Source organism: Vombatus ursinus, unplaced genomic scaffold (assembly GCF_900497805.2).
Source record: "Vombatus ursinus unplaced genomic scaffold, bare-nosed wombat genome assembly UNPS02014772.1, whole genome shotgun sequence".
NCBI classification, from domain to species: domain Eukaryota; kingdom Metazoa; phylum Chordata; class Mammalia; order Diprotodontia; family Vombatidae; genus Vombatus; species Vombatus ursinus.
Genome location: NW_020954550.1, coordinates 25,600,807 through 25,621,065, shown reverse-complemented (window position 1 = coordinate 25,621,065; position 20,259 = coordinate 25,600,807). Strand labels below are relative to the sequence as shown.

Genomic DNA, 20,259 nt, shown 5'->3' with positions numbered 1-20,259 from the left:
TTGATATATAAGATATTATAAATGTTAGTTATATTATATATTAAATATTTATGGAATTTATTAATCTATTAACACATTTATCAATGTATTTAATATTTATATATCAAATATAAACACATGGCTTTGGTCTATATTTATATTTATACCCTATTTTAAACCAGAATTGTACATTTTCATTTTTTTCTATGCTGTCTTCATGTCTTTATCCCCGTGCTTAGAATTCTCTGTGCCCTCAGATCAACCTCTTAGTTTCCTTCAGTTCTTTTACACTCAAGTCTAGTTGCATCTTCTACAGGAGATCCTTGTGATTCCCAAACTGCCAGTGCATTCTCTGCTGAGATTAGCTTTATCTGTTTTGTGTATGTCTTCAATAAGAATATTTATTCTGCTTCTTTCATACTTATTCATATGTTAGAATGGAAGCTGCTTGAGGGTAGGGGATGAGTTGTCATTGTTGTGTTTGGGATGGGTAGCTTTTTGTTTGTTTGTTTGTTTGTTTTTTGCTTTACCATCAGAAATGCAGATGATTTAGTGGTGTAGAACACTCCTCTTTGCACCCTAGCCTTGGGGCAGTATTTTACAAATAGTAAGTGCTTGATGAATGTTTATTGATTTTCAAAGATTAAAGATTTTTCTCTGTTTGATTTGAGTGTCATGCTCTTGCACTTTATTTGTGTTTGTAGAATTGTGGCACTTTTAAAGATGAGGACACAAAATAATTACTTGTGGAGTAACCTTCACATCTAGATTTTAAACACCATGACATAGTTTTAACATTTTTTTGTGTGTTCCACAGTACCTAGAATAATTCTGAGAAGATTAAGTGTACTCAGTAAACATCTATTGACTTAGTGGCAAGAAGGAAAAAAGATTAGTGGACTTCTTGATATTAAAATATACCTCATGACTATTAGATGGATTGATATCATTGACAAAGTTGCCTGGTATAAGTATAAAGATGGCATATGAAATGAGAGAACTTGCATTCAGGGAAAGCAAAAATATTATTTTCAATTATACTTTGCAACTGTTCCTCAATGCCTCCCTGTTGATGCTTTATCACTAAAATCATATACTTTTCATTATTAAATAGTTTGATCATAGCTACCAACAAAATCCTCCTGCAATGATGCCTCATGATAGCATCATCCATGATGAGCCTGGGTGCTTAAAACCGTCCCAACAGAGCCTAAGCTTGAGCAGGTTTTGTCAAAATAGGAAGGCAATAGAAGTGGGCCTACAGTGGACTCTGTCATCCATTCAAAAATGGCTAAATTTGGAGAGACTCTTCAACAGGGTGGCTAAAGGATAATTAATCCTTGTCTTCTAAAAACTGTTGAAGATTTTTCTTCTTTTTTATTATTTTTAAAGGGAAAGTACTGTGGGAGAGAGAAGGATTATTTATTAGTAGATGGAATGTCAAAACATGTATTACTAAAATAAAAATAATAGTTATAAAAAGATTTTCTGTGAAGGCTCAGAGGGTTCATTCATCGGTGGAGAGAATATTCAATGAAATACCAATACTTGAAAACATCAAAGTACTTAAAATAAAGATCTTATATAATTTCTAATAAATTAAAGTACAAAATCAGAGTCAAGAGAGTAGGGTAGATTCTGTTATTGGCTGCCACTAAAAACTATATAACTTTGGCAAAGTCATGAACTTGTTGAACCCGGCTTTCTATTAGCTATGTTGGATAAAATTACTCCCCTGTTTGACTCACAGGAGCAACTTGGTTGCACCGTGAATAGAGCACTGAGCTTGGAATCAACAAGTCTTCTCTTTATGAATTCAAATCTGGCCATGTGATGATGGGCAAGTGACTTAACCCTGTTTGCCTCAGTTCTTCATCTGTAAAGTCAGCTGGAGAAGGAAATGAAAAACCACTCCAGTATCTCTGCACTTCAGTATCTTTGCCAAAAAAAACCCAAATGGGGTCACAAAGAGTCAGACATGGCACAACACATTTTACTCACAAGTTTGTGTGATCCCAAGAAAAAATGCATAGGCAGGGGAAGAAAAGAATAAAAGAACATTAATTGAAGTGTATAAAAAAATAGAAGAGAAGACAGTTCAGAAGGGGATATAGTTAAATAGGACAATTTTGTTACTGTCACATTAAATTTAATAAAACAGATTATACATAATAGAAGTTCACAAGTTCACATATGATCCTCCTACAAATTAAGGGTATGAAATATTTCTTAACATCTCATTTTCTATATTTATTATGTTTTAGTTCTTTGTAATGATGAAACGTTCATTTGGATGACATTTGCCAAGTTCATCACAAAAATAATTTTTAAAACAATCGGTAAAAATGTTTTTGAAAGAGCTGTGCAAAAAGTTGGAGTATAAGTTTCCTTTTTTTCCTAATGGTATATATATATATATTATGTAGAAATAAATCAAATTACAGGAATATTTACCTTTTTGGACACTTTTGGACCAAGCCTAAAATTTCATGGGTATGGGATGTCCCTTTGAAATGACTCCCTCTACCAATGCAGATAAACACCTGCTCTGTATCTTTTAAGTTTCAGTGAGAGGCTCAGGGAATTTAGAGGTTAAATGACTTGTTCTGGGTCACCCAGTCATGATATGTGAGAGGTCAGATTGAACCACATCTACAAGTCATGCTGACTCTCTTTTGGACACTTACCCAGCTAAAAATTTAGTTCTTAAAAATATTACTTATTAGTAATGATAACTCATAATGATATAAGGCTTTTAAGACTGATATATTACTGTTTTTAAAAATTTTAACATCTAGTTTTCTATGATTATTATGTTTTGTTTGTCATAAAATTCAATTTTAAAAATCTTATTAGTCATTCCTTTCTAGATATGCCCTTAACCTCTTCATTTCTTCCCACTATCCCATTTTTCTCTTTCTCCCATGCTTTATCCACCATCTGCAACCACTTCCTGGGCCTCTCTGAACCTAATTGACTCTTTTCAAACCCCATCTCTCTTTCTTGCTTTATGACTCTGAACCTAAACAAAACAAAACAATTAAATTCTTCTCCTAGAGCCTTGCAGTTATCCTATGCCCATCTCCCTCCTTGTGCTCTGCATCCTTTCTTGCCTTCTCCACTGAAGAGGCTATTGGTGATCTGTGTGCTGTCAATGATTGTTTCTGAGAATATCTGAGGATGAAAATATAATTGCCCATGCATTGTTCCAGATTTTTTTTAGTACATACAAAGCTACACACAACTATATTTCATTATGTTGTTTCTTATATAATCACTCTGAATCTCTCTCCTAAAAGCCATTGTGGAAATATGACTCTCTGAGGAGTTAGAGTATCAGTCTCATGTGCTGCTTCCTCTTGGTCAGGAAGCAAAGTTGCACTTCCTTAATTCATAACTGGCTTGAGAGCCCTGAAAGTGCATCTCAGTCTGGTGTTCCCTAGGAACACATGCAAATTGTTAAAGAAATACTAAGAATCAGCTTGGAAACTCAAACTTTTCTTTCATAAAGAAATTATGTTTGGACCTTAGCTTTAGAAATAGTATGTGTAGCATTTAAGACAAAGAAGGATTAAGAATATATATCAGGAGAAGTGCTGGGCAAAGAGTCAGGAAAGTTAATTCTTAATCTGGGTTCTTCCACTTGCTAGTTATATTCAAGAGGCACTCTATTAGATTATAGTAGTCTCATCAGGAAAACAAAACATTACTAAGTTTGAATGGTACCCTGGGTTGCCAGGGCCAAAGGAGCAGTGCAGAGGTGACTGAAAACATAATTTTAATAAATTCATGAAAGGAGCTGAGACATAATGGGACAAACACTCAAAGTCAGAAAAACTGGTTTAGGTCTTATCTCTCTACTTGTTAGTTGTATGACTTTTAGATAAATCCAATTATTTCAGTGAATGAGTCTTTTCATATACAAAATTGAGATCATGATACTTTCACTCATCATTTCATGGTATTGTGAGGATCAAATGAGGTAAATCAAAAAAGGCCTTACAAAAACTTGAGCTATCTGCACCTTACCATGGTACTTGACATATAGCAGGCACTAAATAAAGATTTGTTGCATGAATGAATGAATGCATTATAGAATCAATTAATCTCAAAATAGGATTGTAGTTTACATGTTTTCTGGTCCAACTTCTGTCCAAATAATAGCTAACATTTGCATAATGCTTACTATATGTTAGGCATTGTGTTAAGAACTTTCCAATTATTAACTCATCTGACCCACACAACAACCTTTGGAGGGAGGTGCTATTATTACCCCCATTTATTTTAACCCCAAATCATGAATCTCCTCTACAACATCCCAATTGGTATTCAGACTTTTATTAATGATGCGTGGTGTCAGAAAACTTACTACGTTCCTCCCTCCCCTCTTCCCTTCCCAAGGTTACTGGTCTGCTTTTAAATAGACTTGTAGCAGTACATACCTTCTAGCTCTAGAGCTAAGAGCCTAGAATATCTCAGATTCTGTACTTGGGCAGCTGATTTTTTTTTTAAGCCATGTTTAGGACTTTACATTTATTTTTTTTTAAGTTCCATCTTCTTAGCAGCTATCCACTACTTAGGCCATTGAAATATTTTTGGAGATATCTGTCATCTTTCCAAGCACCAAGTTATCCACAAATTTGATAAGCATGTCTTTTTTTTTTTTTAAGTCTTGCTGTAAGCTAATGATAGTCAAAACGAGAGAGATGCAGAGACAGAGAGAAAACCTGACACTGAGTTATCTAGATGGAGCAGTGGATAGAGTGCTAGACCTAGAGTTGGAAGTCCTAAATTCATATATAGCATCAGACACTTCCTAGTTGTGTGACTCTAAGTTGACTAAGTCACCCTAAGTGACTAAATAAGTCACTTAAACTCTGTCTGCCTCAGTTGACTCATATATAAAATGGGGATAATAATAGTATCTACCTCCCAGAGTTGTTATGAGTACAAACTGAGAATAATCTTTGTAAAGCCCTTTAAAAATGCTACCTATTAGGGGCAGATAGGTGGTGCAGTGGATAGAGCACTGGCCCTGAAGTCAGGAGGACCTGAGTTCAAATCCAGCCTCAGACCAAACACTTGACACTTACTAGCTGTGTGACCTTTGGCAGGTCACTTAACCCCAATTGCCTAAAAAAAAAAAGGCTACCTGTTGATGAAAGTACACTGTGAATTAACAAAGCTGCTTATAAGTCATTTATCAACATTTAATTCAATTAAAATATTTATTAGGTGCTTGGAAATGACCTGGATTAGTGGCTAGGGAGCTGACCTCAGAGCCAGGAAGACCAAGGTTTAAGTCTCACTTCTGACATATACGGTTTGTTTAACCTTGTCCAATCACTTAGCCTCTCAATATTCTCAGATATTTCCTAAAACTATCAATTACAGCAGTGGTTCCCAACTTTTTTGTTCTAAAACTCCTTTCAACAAACAATCTGTTGTGAAACCTCAGCATAATTTAATAGGCTGTACATAATACTTTTTAGATTAATTCATTAAGTGCTCACAATAACTACAATGATAACTTTTGTCCAAAAAATCTTCTGAATTAAAATTTACCTCATTTAATTATAAGTATAAAATAGGAAATTTTATTCTAACCATAATTATGAAAACTCTAAATTAAAATTAGAAAACTCTAATTATAAAATAATTACAAATGTTTAATGTGAGACGTCATAAGAACTGAAATAATTAATTCAGCAAAACTTAATATGTTTACTATCATCTGCAAAGCTTCATATTAATTTCTTTATTTTTACAAATTTTGTTAAATATAAAGAACATTTTAAAGAAACAAGTATAACCTAGATATTTAATGTAATAATCATATATTAACTTAATTTCAAAGTTATTAGTGCAGTTTTGATGACTTTTTTATTTGAAAAAAAAAATCTTTCCAGTATTTGGCTCAACAGCAATGCATTCCAGCTATAGAGAATGACTTGGTTGATTAAATGCCAAATAATGGAAATAGCCAATATGTTAGTTTGCTTTAAGACAAAGTCACTGAAGAGGAATAATGTAAAATTAGAATGGATATATAGGTTTGAGTTGGGTTATAGAGGACCTTAAATGACAGTCTAAGGAGTGTGAAATGAGACTCATTGAAGTTTTAAGAAAACAAACTATCACAGGAAAATAATTTTGGCAGCTGTATGGAGGATTTTTTACAGACTTTAAGAAGGAGTCATCTGAAGAACAGAGATTAAGAATTACTTAAAGTAAGAGAACTAGTTATTGTAATAATATTTCCCATTTCTATAGCAATTTAAGATTTAAATGCTTTCCTCAGAGGCAGTGTGGTATAGCAAGCAGAGGTGTGACTTCTAAAATATCTCTTAATTTATGTTATGAAAGGCATGCATGGTAGTAGTACCAATATTGGCTTTGTAATCAGGAAGACCTAAGTTCCAATTCAGTCTTAAATAACTTCGCTTTGTGACCCTTGCCAAGTCAGTTAACCTCTGTTGCATACATTTTCCATCTGTAAACTGAGGATGATAATAGCACTCCCTTCCCAGGGTTATTGTGAGAATAAAATGAGATATTTGTAAACCGCTTTACAAACCTTCAAGTACTATATAAATGATAGCTATTCATTATTATTATTATTAAACAATGATAACAAAATTTTATTTCAGGGCAAGTCACTGGTTGTTTTGGTGTCCTAGATAACTTTCTAAGACTCTAAGATGCACAAAAGGCAACCATCTGCCCTGGTAGAGAAAATGTCATCTGGGGGTTCTCTTTACCAATGATATCACAGGTCCAGTCTCTACCCTTTACTGATAATAACCCTTAATATGTACATAGGACAAACAATATTATACTCAATTTACAAAAGAGAAAATGGAGAGCTAGTGAGGACAAGCTCCTTCCCTAGGAAAACATTGGAAATTAAGTATTATAGTCAGGATTTCTGAACCTGAGTCCAGTGGGTTTTGTTTTGTTTTGTTGTGTTTCTCATTACCAAGCTGCCTTTCATCTGTCTTGTAATGCACTTATCTTTGTCTTGTTCCTACTTCTAGAGTTTAAGCTTTATGAGGACAAGTTCCCTAGTGCTTTGTACATAGTAGGTATATAATAATATTTTTAATGGATATATTTAAGTAATCTAAAATAATAAACAGGTAAATTTAATAATCTGGAGATAATAATTATATAATATTTATTACACTGAGTCATGATGTAACAGAAATTACCCTTTTTAGTGGCTTCTTGGTGAAACTTCATAAACACTGTAGAAGCTACAAAATCTAAGATTTTTTTCTAGAGGCGAATTTCTCATACTGTTATATGCTTCAGTAGAGTTAGTTATACAAAATGATAATTACTTGTATTTGAGAAAATCATATATTTTTCTTAGTCATGCATCATCAAATGGAACATTAATTCTACAATAACAAGGTACTCTATGAAATTAAACAGAGATAGTCTAGGTCTTATATAAATGGATTAAGAGGAATTCTGATTCATAAAAGTTATACGTTATTTCAGGTTCCTATAAGATAAGATACTATTTTTATTGACTTTGCAGTCAATTTCCCTTGCCACATTAACCACATTAGCATTTTCTTTTATGGAGCAGTCACATAGGAACCATGAATAGTTTAAAATGAATTAATGCCAAAAAATGAGATTTAAGGTAAACCTAGCTAAATAATAAGAAATTAAAAAAAAATTCATGCCAGTTGCTGAAATAGGCCTTGCCCAGGAAACTAGTTTTAATTAACTTGTTGTACATGATATTTACAGTTAATCAGTTTACAGGCACTATACAGTGGCTGGGCTTTCAGTGTAACATCCTGCTGAGCTGTAATAAGATCTGCATTAACTACCCTGAGAAGATGTGCAGCCTACAAAGTTGAAACAAGATCAATATGAAATACCCCTGAAAATAATGATCCTTCTTTAAAGTATCAAATTCATCCCTTTCTTCCTCTGCCACCATTTAAAAAAAAAAAGAGGTAAAAAAGAAACAGTTTTAAATCCCATTGATCAGCATACTTCATTCTTTGCCTTTTATCTCTAGGGGTTAAATTTAAATATATATTATATATATATATGAATATGTATATATGCACATATATGGATATGTGTGTATATGCATATGGATATATCTATGTGTGTGTGTGTGTGTACACACACACACACACACACATATGCATATATATATTTAATTTCTCTATTGAATTGCTCTTCATAGACAGATGGACTGGAATCCTACCTGCTGGTGAGAGCTCTGTTTGTCCTCAAAGGTCTCCTCAACCCCCTTTACCTTTAGGCTGTTTATAGCATAACATGAGGAACTATCATTTACACTTATGGCAGTGAAGCAGATGTCCATCTGCCTTGTGTAATCCCCACCTGGCAGTACTTGGGATGCCTGTAACTACAAGCCTTGTAGTCAAGAGGTCATAATGTCTGTCACTCCTGCTCTCTAAAAGCGGAGGGCCTATTTCTCTTTGTCTGCTTTGGTCTGTCACATTAAAGGGAAACATCTTATGAATACCAAATAAAAGAAAGGCAGCTCAAACCAGGACACAAGCCTTTTTGAGTTGCAGAGAAGGCAACATTTAGCACAGACATTTAGATTCTTGGTTTTAATTCAATATTTACGACAGACTTTCATTGTGATAAATGCTTGGGCTGACAATACCCCCAGGGAAACTAAACCATTGTATATAATTATTGCTCAAGAGCTTGCTTCATAAAGGAGATCTTGTGGTGCCTGCCAGGAAAACTGTTTTTAAGGGACTTCTGCTTAATTGATTAGACTCCTAGGCACATTGTTGTCTGAAGAAAAAAATTCACAAAATTTTTAGATTATTAAGGATGAATAATAAAATATAGGTTAAAACAAGTAATAGTCTCATTTAGTTCCCTTAAAGTTGAAAAGAATAGAATTACAGTATTTCCTGAGAAAATAGAGAGCGAAATAAACATACTTACATTTTATCTATAAGCTTTATGTATTCTTTATTTATTTATTATTTATGTATTTTCATGGCCTTTTTATGTTCCTTAAACATGTGTGTAAAATTATTAAAAATATTGGTGTCAAGACTGATACTTTAAATGATTCCTCCATAATTAAATAGAAAACTAGTTTTTTGCGTACAATTTACATCAAAAGTTAGAAATGCTCAAAACAATAAACAAATAAACAAGCAGGAAAAGAAAAATGGTAGCATGTTTGAGAACTATTTTCACACTGAAACCAAAATTTCAAAAGATCAGTAACAGAGTCTACAGATTGTGAGTCACTAGTCAAAGGTTAAATTATATCCCTATTTAATAAAATCAGTCTAAGTTAGAATGTGGTTGAGATGTATTGGATGGGAGCTTGTTACCTCTTCTAATTACTGCCATTTTATACTTTGTCTTCAGAATTAATGTCAATTTGGTAGAACTCCTTAATTATCTAGAGCGAAAATACTATTTTCTGGAGAAAATATAAGAATAAAATTAATTCAAAAATGCTATCCCAAATGCAATTGGTACATGCTTATCTAAATGCAATACTTGCATTTCATAGATGATGGTTTTAGATATATTATGTTGAGCTTAAGAAAATAAGCTTTCAAATTTCATGTATGTGTAATTATTCCTATTCACTTTAAATCCATTTTTAAATCCATTTCGATTTTGGTACTTTTGGATTTCTATTGGGACAAGAAAAATCACAACTTAGTCTTCCATATTTGAATTTAAATAGTAAAAAGAATGAAATGTAGTCAATTTAACAAAAAGAAGACACTCCAGTGAATCATTCACTAGAGTTTGATTTGTTTGTAGACTGGTTTCTCATGGAAAATTGGGAATTTTACTTTTCAAGACTTTGAAATGGATAAAACATCTAGCTAATCTATAGCAGTTCTAAGAACCCACTCTTAAATTTTATGATTAATTATGAAATACAAACACTTATAGAAAGATGGAAAGATTTCTTTGAAGCCCTTCATAACCTGATCTCATCTTAATCTTTACCTCCTAAAGCATACATTCATCCTGTTCTGGAGCTAAACAGTAGATCCAAACTGGATTTTTTCCTGTTCTTCATATATAATATTCCATTTGTCATCTCTGTGCCATAGCCTTGAGTATCTCTCATTCCTAGAATACATTCTTAATTCAAGTCCACTTCACAGAACCCCTCTATTTTCTTCAAAACGTAGTTTAAGTATTAATTTCTACATGAAGTCGTTGCTAATATCACCTTCACTGCCATAAGTATAAATGGCAGTGCCTCATGTTATGCTAAAATTTCAAAAGATCATTTATTTTGTAGGACTTGCATCACTAGTCAAAGGTTAAATTGAATCCTTATCTAATAAAATCAGCCCAAGTTATAGTATGGTTCAGGTATATTGGTTGAAACTTTTTACCACTATTTATTACTGCCATTTTATACTTGTGAGAAAAATTATTTATAATTATGGTCAGTTAAGTCACTCTCTCTTGTGGCAATAGTAGTGCTGATTTGAGTTGAGTTGAGTTCTCAGAGCAAGACATGGAAAGTAGAATTGATGACTGGATAGCTCTAGATGTGGCAAGGCAGAAATAGCTGTGGTAAAAGTCATATGGTCCCTGAGAGAGCAGAGTTGAGTGGTTTAGCTCCTCCCAGGCATGATCCAGTCCAGACTGAAAATGGAAGAGCAAAAGCAGTGATAGCAGGGAGAAAATTGGCCAGGGTAAAAATAAAACTCCATGGTCACAGAGATGGAGAACCACAAGGGAAGAATGTCATCTACATTACCAGACATGGTACCAGACACTATCTCAATTGGTTTTGTGCATCTTAATGCTAAAAGGCCTGCCCTTTGAAATGATGAACACCTTTATTAGTCACTCATTAAGAATTTGCATCCAAAATAGTTTGGTTTTGCATCTTTAGAGAGTGCAGAGTGACCTCCATTTAATGCCAGTTTTTTATTCCCTAAAGGAAGAACTCCTCCACATATTCTAGGAATTCATTTGAGACTAGAGTTATTTTTGTTTTTGTTTTTCTTTCTCTCTCTCTCTCTCTCTCTCTCTCTCAGAGGGAAGGCTTGATTTTACCTTTTCTCTAAACTTCACTTTTATTAGTTGTTTTATTTCAGACTTCATTTTTTTCCTTCATTTGCTTGAGTTGGGATATGTTTCTTTTAAAGTACTGATGAGGCAATAACCTCTAAGAAGCCTTACTAAAATATAGGTCATTGAATTTTCATGCCTCTGTGTTTGAAGCAATTTTAATCTCTAGACCCACAAACTGTGGCAATTCAAGGTTGTCTCTAAAGACTATTCATTTGAAGGAGACTCTTTACAAACTTTACCATATGTAATGTTTCAAACTCTTTGGTGAATAGCACTGGAGGAGACACTTGAAAGGACAATGCTTCAGCAGACCCTCACCCCCGGAGCACTAGATAATTTTCTAGAATTGCGGAAATGGACAAATGTGCTAAATGAACCTCAATTGATTTGTTGAGAATTTAATCATTATCTGAAATGAAATGAATGATTTGAGACTGAGTTTCCAGATAAGCAAATAGGAATTAATTACTTATATTGAGAGCTTGAAGTGATTATGACATTGATCATGGCCAAAATACAGTAAATATATATATATATATATATATATGACTAATATTTTATTGATTTCATTTGTTAAATAAATTATACATACTCATTCATTTAAGTACATATTGGGAAAATGTTTATCTAGTTGGTTAAAGAGTTAGATTTAATGAACTAATGTGTGGGTTGGAACTAAGGAATCAATTAACTTTCCAATAAAGAATGTAATTTTATTAATTGGAAATAAATTATACAAAAATAATTGCAGATTGCTGAGGAACTCATGAGGATAAAGTAAATATATACCAAAAGGTCAAGTGGCAGGCTAAGTTTGGGTGACCTACAAATGAGTATGGTCAGAACCAAGATCTTATCACCTTATTATACATAGAGTCATTTGAGTCTTCTCTCTAATTGTAAATACATGTGCATCTGACCCTTTTAGGCTTGTTACACTAACATATCTCCATTAGAGTACAAGTTCCTTTAGGGGAGAGGTGATTTTGTTTAGTCTTTGTATCCTCATGCCTACCTCAGTGCCTAGCACTTGGTTGAATGGTTGTCCTTCATTCTCAATAGGACCAAAGTGACATCACTATGTTAGAGTCAAGTTACAGTGTGCCTGACTGTGGCTGATCAGACCAATAAGAGCTCAGAATGCTCTGCCACAGGTCAGGCACAAATCGTCCATGTGAACATTTGGGATGGATTCTCTAAATTTGAACATGTCATGTTTCTTTTGAGCTACTTCAATTCTCTGCTCATAGAACACAGCACCTTCTTTGATAAAGGCATGCCATGTTGGGCAGTCCTGTGCCAGTGTCTCCAATCTCATGCAATCAATTCTAAAGTTCTTCAGAGAGACCTTGAGAATCTACTTGTATTGCTTCTTCTGACCACCATGTGAGTGCTTTGCCTTCTGTGAGTTCTCCGTAAGATAGTCTTTTAGGCAAGTATACTTTTGAAGTTCTGACAACATGGGCAGACCATCAGGGTTTCACTCTCTGCAATAGAGTTTGAATGTGTGGCAGTTTAGTTTGAGAAAGGGCTTCAGTATCTGACACCTTATCTTGCCAGGTGATCTTCAGAATCTTCCTAAGACTATTCAAATGGAAGTGATTTAGTTTCTTGGAATGGTGTTAGTATATGCTGGTATACTATCCAGGTGTCACAGGCATACAACAATGAGGTCAGTACATTGTCTATAGACCTTTAGTTTGGTAGTTAGTCTAATACTTCTTTTCTCTTACACTTTCCTTTGGAGCCTCGCAAACACTGAGCTGGCTCTGGCAATACGTGCCATTATCTCTCATTATCAATGTGTACAGTCTTAGAAAGTATACTGCCACAGTAAGTAAACTTATCCACACTATTCAAAACTTTTCCATTTGCTATAATTGATGCTTCCACATGTAGATGGTGTGGTGCTGGCTGGTGGAGAACCTGTGTTTTCTTGATGCTGATTGTTAGACCAAAATTAGCATAAGCAACAGAGTATTGATCCATACTTTGTTGCATCTCAACTTCAGAGGCTTCACTGAGTACACAATCATCTGCAAATAAAAATCATGCATTAACACTCCCTCCATTTTAATTTTGGCTTGTGGTCTTTTCAAGTTGAAGAATTTATCATCAGTGTGGTAGCTGACCTTGATGACATGTTAATCCTCATCGAAGACATTTGACAACATTGCTGAGACCATCTTGCTAAAATACATGAGAACAAGCACAAAACCTTGTTTCACTCCTTTGGTGACTGGAAAAGTGTGAGAACATCATTAATTATACAGAATTTGGGCAAGCATGCCATCATGCAAATTAACATACAATACTGATGAACGTTTCAGGGCAACCACATTTTGACATAATTTTCCATAAATCCTCATGACTGACAGTATCAAAGGTCTTGGTCAGATCAAACCAGTCTAGCACAAAATAAGCACTTTATAAATGTATGTTGAATCGAATTATGATGCAGAACTAGGAACAGAATGTAGAAATTACAGGTAGATTGATGACAGCTCAGCAAGTGAAAAAAAAACATTCTCCTAATAGTTACTGTCCAACCAGAGGACATATTCATTTAAAGAATGGTGCATTATCCATCAAATAGAAGTGTTTAAGTAGGCAAAGGCCCAGTGAGCCTCTCTTGCGAGTATGGCAGAGATTTTCTCTAATCGTAAAGTTGACCAAGATAAATTTAAACAAAAAACCTTTGAACCTTTAATTTTCAAAGGTTCCATGAACTGTTTCCTTGGACCTATTTCTAAAAATTATTAGTTTTTGCAAATTAAAAGACAGTTGCTGTACAAATATCTCCTTGTTGTCAGTTGGTGAGCTGCTATGTTATTGTACCTGTAGTCACTACTTTTCTGAATTCCTTATTTAAAACAAGACAAAGAAGGAGGAAAAAAGTTCAGGAAGGTAGACAATAAACTAGAGTTTAAACAAACAGCCTTAGGGAGACATCATTGTAGATAACAATTTGTTCAATGTGTTCTTAGAATGTGTTCTCAGAATAAAGGTATGATGTAAATAGAAATGATAGACAATATGCTCTCTTAATCTTTTTTTTCTTCCTTTTATTTTTTTCTCTTTTATTAATGTATTTATTTTTTAGTTTTCAACATTCACTTCCACAAGATTTTGAATTCCAAATTTTCTCCCCATCTCATCCCTGTCCCTACCCCAAGATGACATGCATCAGAATACCCCTTTCCCTAATCTGCCCTCCCTTCTATCTCCACCCCTGTCTTCTCTTATCCTCTTATCCCCTTCCCCTTCAATTTTCCTGTAGGGCAGGATAGATTTCTATACCTCATTTCCTGTATATTTTATTTCACAATTACTTGTGAAAACAATTTTTTTAACATTTATTTTTAAAACTTTGGGTTCCAAATTTTCTCCCTTCCTCCTTCCCTACCCACCCTCATTGAGAAGGCAAGCAACTCAATACAGGTTATACATGTGTAGGCATGCAAAACATTACCGTAGTAGTCATGTTGTGAAAAACTAAGTATTTTTCCCTTAATCCTATCCCACCTCCCCATTTATTTTATTCTTTTTTGACCCTGTCCTTCCTTTGAAGTGTTTGCATCTGATTACCCACTCCTCCAACCTTCCCTCCCCTCTATCATCTCCCTGCTTGCTTGTTCCCTTTGCCTCTATTTTACTGTAGGGTAAGATAAATTTCTATACTCAAATGACTGTGTATGTTATTCCTTCCTTAAGCCAAATCCTATGAGAATAAGATTCACTCATTCCCCCTCACCTTCCCCCATTTCCTCTCCACTGTAAAAGCCTTTCCTTGTGTGTTTTATGTGAGATAATTTATCCCATTCCACATCTCCTTTTCTCTTTCTCCCAGTATAATCCTCCCTCACCCCTTAATCTTATTCTGCAGATATGACCTCTTCATCTTCAACTAACCCTGTGCCCCCTATTTATCTATCTATCTATCTATCTATCTATCTATCTATCTATCTATCTGTCTATCTATCTATCTACATATATAATTATTACCCTCCCACTACCCTAATACTGACAAAGGTCTCATGAGTAATAAATATCATCTTTCCATGCAGGAATGTAAACAGTTCAACCTTACTAAGTCTCTTATGATTTCTCTTTCCTGTTTATGTCTTTATGTTACACTTGAGTCTCGTATTTGAAAATCAGATTTTCTATTCACCTCTAGTCTTTTCATCAAGAATGCTTGAAGGGGCAGCTAGGCAGCACAGTGGATAGAGCACTGGCCCTGAAGTCAGGAGGACCTGAATTCAAATCCAGCCTCAGACTAAACACTTCAGACTTACTAGCTGTGTGACCATGGGTAAGTCCCTTAACCCCAATTGCCTAAAAAAGAAAAAAAAAAGAAAAAAAAGAATGCTCGAAAGTCCCCTATTTCACTGAATGAACACTTTTTCCCCTGAAGGATTATACTCAGTTTTGCTGGGTAGGTGATTCTTGGTTGTAATCCTATCACTTCTACCCCCTGGAATATTATATTCCATCCCCTCCAGTCCCTTAATGTAGAAGCTGCTAAATCTTGTGTTATCCTCATTGTGTTTCCACAATACTTGAATTGTTTCTTTCTGGCTACTTACAATATTTTCTCCTTGACCTGGGAACTCTGGAATTTGGCTACAATATTCTTAGGAGTTTTCCTTTGGGGATCTCTTTCAAGAGGTGATCAGCGGATTCTTTCAATTTCTCTTTTGCCCTCTGGTTCTAAAATATCAGGGCAGTTTTCCTTGATAAGATGATGTCTGGACTCTTTTGTTGATCATGGCTTTCAGATAGTCTAATCATTTTTAAATTATCTGTCCTGGATCTATTTTCCAGGTCAGTTGTTTTTCCAATGAGATATTTCACATTGTTTTCTATTTTTTCATTCTTTTGGATTTTTTTTTACAGTGTCTTGATTTCTCATAAAGTCATTAGCTTCCAATTCCTCCATTCTAATTTTTAAGGAACCATTTTCTTCAGTAAGCTTTTGGACTTCCCTTTCTATTTGGCTAATTTTGCTTTTGAAGGCATTCTTCTCCTCATTGGCTTTTTGGACATCTTTTGCCATTTGGCTTAGGCTACTTTTTAAGGTGTTATTTTCTTCAGTATTTTTTTTTGGGTCTCCTTTAGCAAGCTGTTGACTTGTTTTCATGATTTTCTTGCATCACTTTTATTTCTCTTCCCAGTTTTTCCCCTTCTTCTATTCCTTCATTCTCAAAATCCTTTTTGAGCACTTCCACAGCCTAAAACCAATTCATATTTTTTCTTGGAGGCTTTGGATGTAGGAGCTTTGACTTTGTTGTCTTCTTCTGGTTGTATATTTTGATCTTCTTTGTCATCAAAAAAAGATTCCATGGTCTGATTTCTTTTTGCAAAGTTTGCTCACGATCCCAGCCAATTGTTTGAATTATAAACTCTTTGTTAAGGTAGGGGTCTGTTTCCAGTGTGGAGAATATACTGTACCAAGCTTGGGGGATTTTGTGCAGGTATTTTCAGAAATGCTTTTAGGGACTTGTAAATTTTTCCTTTCTTCCAAGGTGGTATGATCAAGGGTGAAGTGTTTACTCCTTTCCTGACCTTTGCTCTGGTCTGTGAGTGACCACAAGCACTCTTTTCTGCCTTGGGAGGAGAATTTCTTCTCCACCCCCCCAACAAGCTCCACCATGCCAGCACTCCTTCTTGTCCCAAGATTGAAACCCAGAACTGTGACCCAGATCCAAGCACAGGCAAAGCAAGAGAATCCTGCCTCAGCACCAGGAAAAGATCCCTGCAATCCCCCTCAGCTAAGGGACTCCCCCTGAGTCTGTGGGCAAGAAGTTCAGGAAGCAGTTGCTGCTCCAGGGCTGTAACTGGGGACGGGGCTGGGATAGCACTTCCCTCTTACCACAGTCACAGACTTTTCCAACTGATCTTCTAAGTTGTCTTTGGTGTTCATGGGTTGAGAAGTCTGGAAACCACCACAGTTGCCAGTGATTCAGTCCTGTGAGGCCTGCTCCAGCTTCGTTGAGGCCTGTTTTGCCTACACACCCATGACGAACTGCATACCTCTCCCTGCCTGATGTGATACACCTTTCTGATCAACCATCCAGGTTGTTTCAGGCTGGAAGTTTGTTTCACTCTGTCTTTTTGTGGATCCTGCTGCTCTAAAATTTGTTTAGAGCCATTTTTTACAGGTATTTGGAGGGGTTTGGGGGGAAAGCTCAAGGGCGTCACTGTTTTTACTCTGCCATCTTGGCTCTGCCGCTGTGCTCTCTTAATCTGATGTAGATTTCCTTAGGGAAAATTCAGGATAGGCCAATTGAATTCATTTGTGTGTGTATACATACGTACATACATATATATGTATACACATATGCACACACCTATATGTGCATGTATTACATAAATATTTGAATAAATATGATATTGGAAATTTAAGTAATGAACAAAATTGGTAACATTTCTTTGAAAATTGTATATTTATTGCCTTTTTTGGTGTAATTGGACCTATGGTTTTATTGATATAGAGATTTCCAAGTGAGAAAACTCTTTCTTCCAATTCAAATTAGCTTATTGTCTTAGAAAGTTCCTCAGGAATGCTGAAAGGTTAACCAACTAGTGTATGGTCACACAATCAGTATGTGTTATAGAGAGTACTTTAACCCAGATCTTCTTGACTCCAAAACCAGTTTTCTATCTTATATAACACACTGCCTTTCATATTTGTATTTATAATATGCATAGTTTTAAATGTCCACATTTATATTAGAGGACATATTCCTAAATTATTGAGTTTATTTCTTCATTTATCTTCATTTACCCTTCTACCTTGTTGAAAACAACATTTTTTTCATATCTCTAGCCCATTAAAATTCTTTAATTTCAGATGAACAAATCCAACAAGGAAAAAAAACATTAATTCAAACATTACAAACTAACATTCTCTTCCTATTACTATTTCTGACATCTACATCTTTAGCTGGATGGTTCACTATTTAAATATTCCTAGTGGAATCACATTCCTTCAAGTACTATAGAAAATATATCACAGTTTTGAAAAACAGTAAAATTTCCATGAGTACCTGTTTGTTTGTCTGTTTGTTTGTTTTTGCTCTAGGATTACTTTCCAATTTGTCAATCAATAAACATTTATTAAATGCATACTATCTTCCAGGCACAGTGCTAAGCACTGAGGATACAAAAAGAGGCATAATACAGGCCCTACCCTCAAGGGGTGTGTGTGACAATTTAATGGGGAAGACAATCTGACAATTTAATGTTGTGGACAACATGTAAACAAACATATACAAAGAAGCTATGTGCAGGATAAATAGAAAATAATTAACAGAATGAAGACACTAGAATTAAAAGGATTAGAAAAAAGCTTCCTGTAAAAGATGGAATTTTGATTAGGACTTATAGGAATCCACTGAAGTCAATAAGGAGAGTTGAGGAGGTAGAACATTCCAGACCTGAAGGACAACAGAGAAAATTCCCAGTGCTAACAGATAGAGTATATTATTTGTAAAACAGCCAGGAAACCATTGTCATTGGATTGAGGAGTACATGATAAGGAATAAAGTGTTAGAAGATTGGAAAGGTAGAAAGGTACAAGGATATGAAGGGCTTTGAATACCAAGCAAAGCATTTTATATTTAATCCTGGAGGAGATAGGAAGCATTGGAAATTATTGATTAGAGTTATGTGACATGGTTAGAACTGTGCTTTAGGAAAATCACTTTAGTCACTGAATGGAGGATGAACTGGGGTGGGGAGAGACTTGAGGCAAGCAGAACCATCAGCAGGCTGTTGCAAATGTCAAAGTGTAAGGTGATGAGTATATGCACTAAAGTGACTGGGCAGGTACTTTTGGGAGCCAAGATGGCAGAGATAACAGTAAATCACCAAAACAGTCCCATATTCACCTCCAAACAGCCATAAAATAGTGGCCCAAAACAAATCCTGGAATAGCAGAATCAGCAAAAAGATGGGGTGAAACAATCTTTGAGCCCCAGAAAGTTGGAAGATGAGCAGAAAAAGTCTGTCTCACTAGGATAAAAGGGGAGTGCAGTCCAGGACAGGAAGTGCCCCAGTAAGCCAGCAGCCAGATCCACCTCAACAAGTCAGTAGAAAATCCTGAGCCCTAGTGCAATGGAGCAGGCAAACACCAACACCAGGACCCTCCACCTGCCCCAGTATAACCAAGGAAAGGGGCAGCCTCCAATTCTAAGAACTGCCACATGTTTCAGTGTAACCCTGGGTAAATAGGCAGCCACTAGCAGCCAGACCACTGAATATTCCTGGGAAAATGCAGAAACGTCTCACTGGCCTCAACATATGCCAGATACCACTCTAGGATGATGACTCAGCACCAGGTAAGTTGCCAGATCCCTACACCTTCCAGCAACACCAGCCACCCCCTACACTACCATCCTGGGCTACAGGGAAACATCAGTGCAGCACCAGGAAAACAGCCAGGGTCTGTAGCCCCTGAAACAAGAAGACTGAGATAGTGCCCCTTCCACCCTAGGAGTAGAGCTCATTTTTTTTAAAAGCCAAAAATGATAAGGAAAAAACAACAAAAAAGAATCTGACCATAGAAAGTTATTATGGTGACAGGGAAGATCAAGACGCAAACTCAGAAGAGGACAATGGTGTCAAAACAAGTATGGACCAAACCCTAATGAAAAACAGGAAGTAGTCTCAAGCCCAGAAAGAACTCATGGAAGAGCTCAATAACTCTTATATCAACAAAATAGAAAAAAAATGATGAATGAATTGGGCATACAATTAAAAAAAGTTAAAATCCCCAATTGAGCACCAAATTGGAAATCTTGAAAACAAAAGGTGACATTAATAAGATTGAAAGTTAAAAAAAATTGAACTAATAAAAAAATCTAGGAGCTGGTTTTATGAAAAAAAAATAAGATAGATAAGTTATTAGTTAATTTGATCTTTTTTTAAAGAAGAGACCTTTGCACAGCTCTCCCTCATTTAAATTCAATTTATTTGCCTGTCATGGTATCACATCTTTATCACAGTCCTTTTTGAGAATGAGGGACAAACAACAACTTCTGTGAGTAGAAAAGGAACAAACTTCCAGTTAGGCAACATGGCTTTCTTTCTTTCTTTCTTTCTTTCTTTCTTTCTTTCTTTCTTTCTTTCTTTCTTTCTTTCTTTCTTTCTTTCTTTCTTTCTTTCTTTCTTTCTTTCTTTCTTTCT

General features: G+C 35.2%; 1 pseudogene; it reads right to left on the bottom strand.

Moving 5' to 3' along the window:
• The window catches only part of LOC114044088, a 126,416-nt pseudogene that overhangs the window by 105,471 nt on the left and 686 nt on the right, over positions 1–20,259 (bottom strand).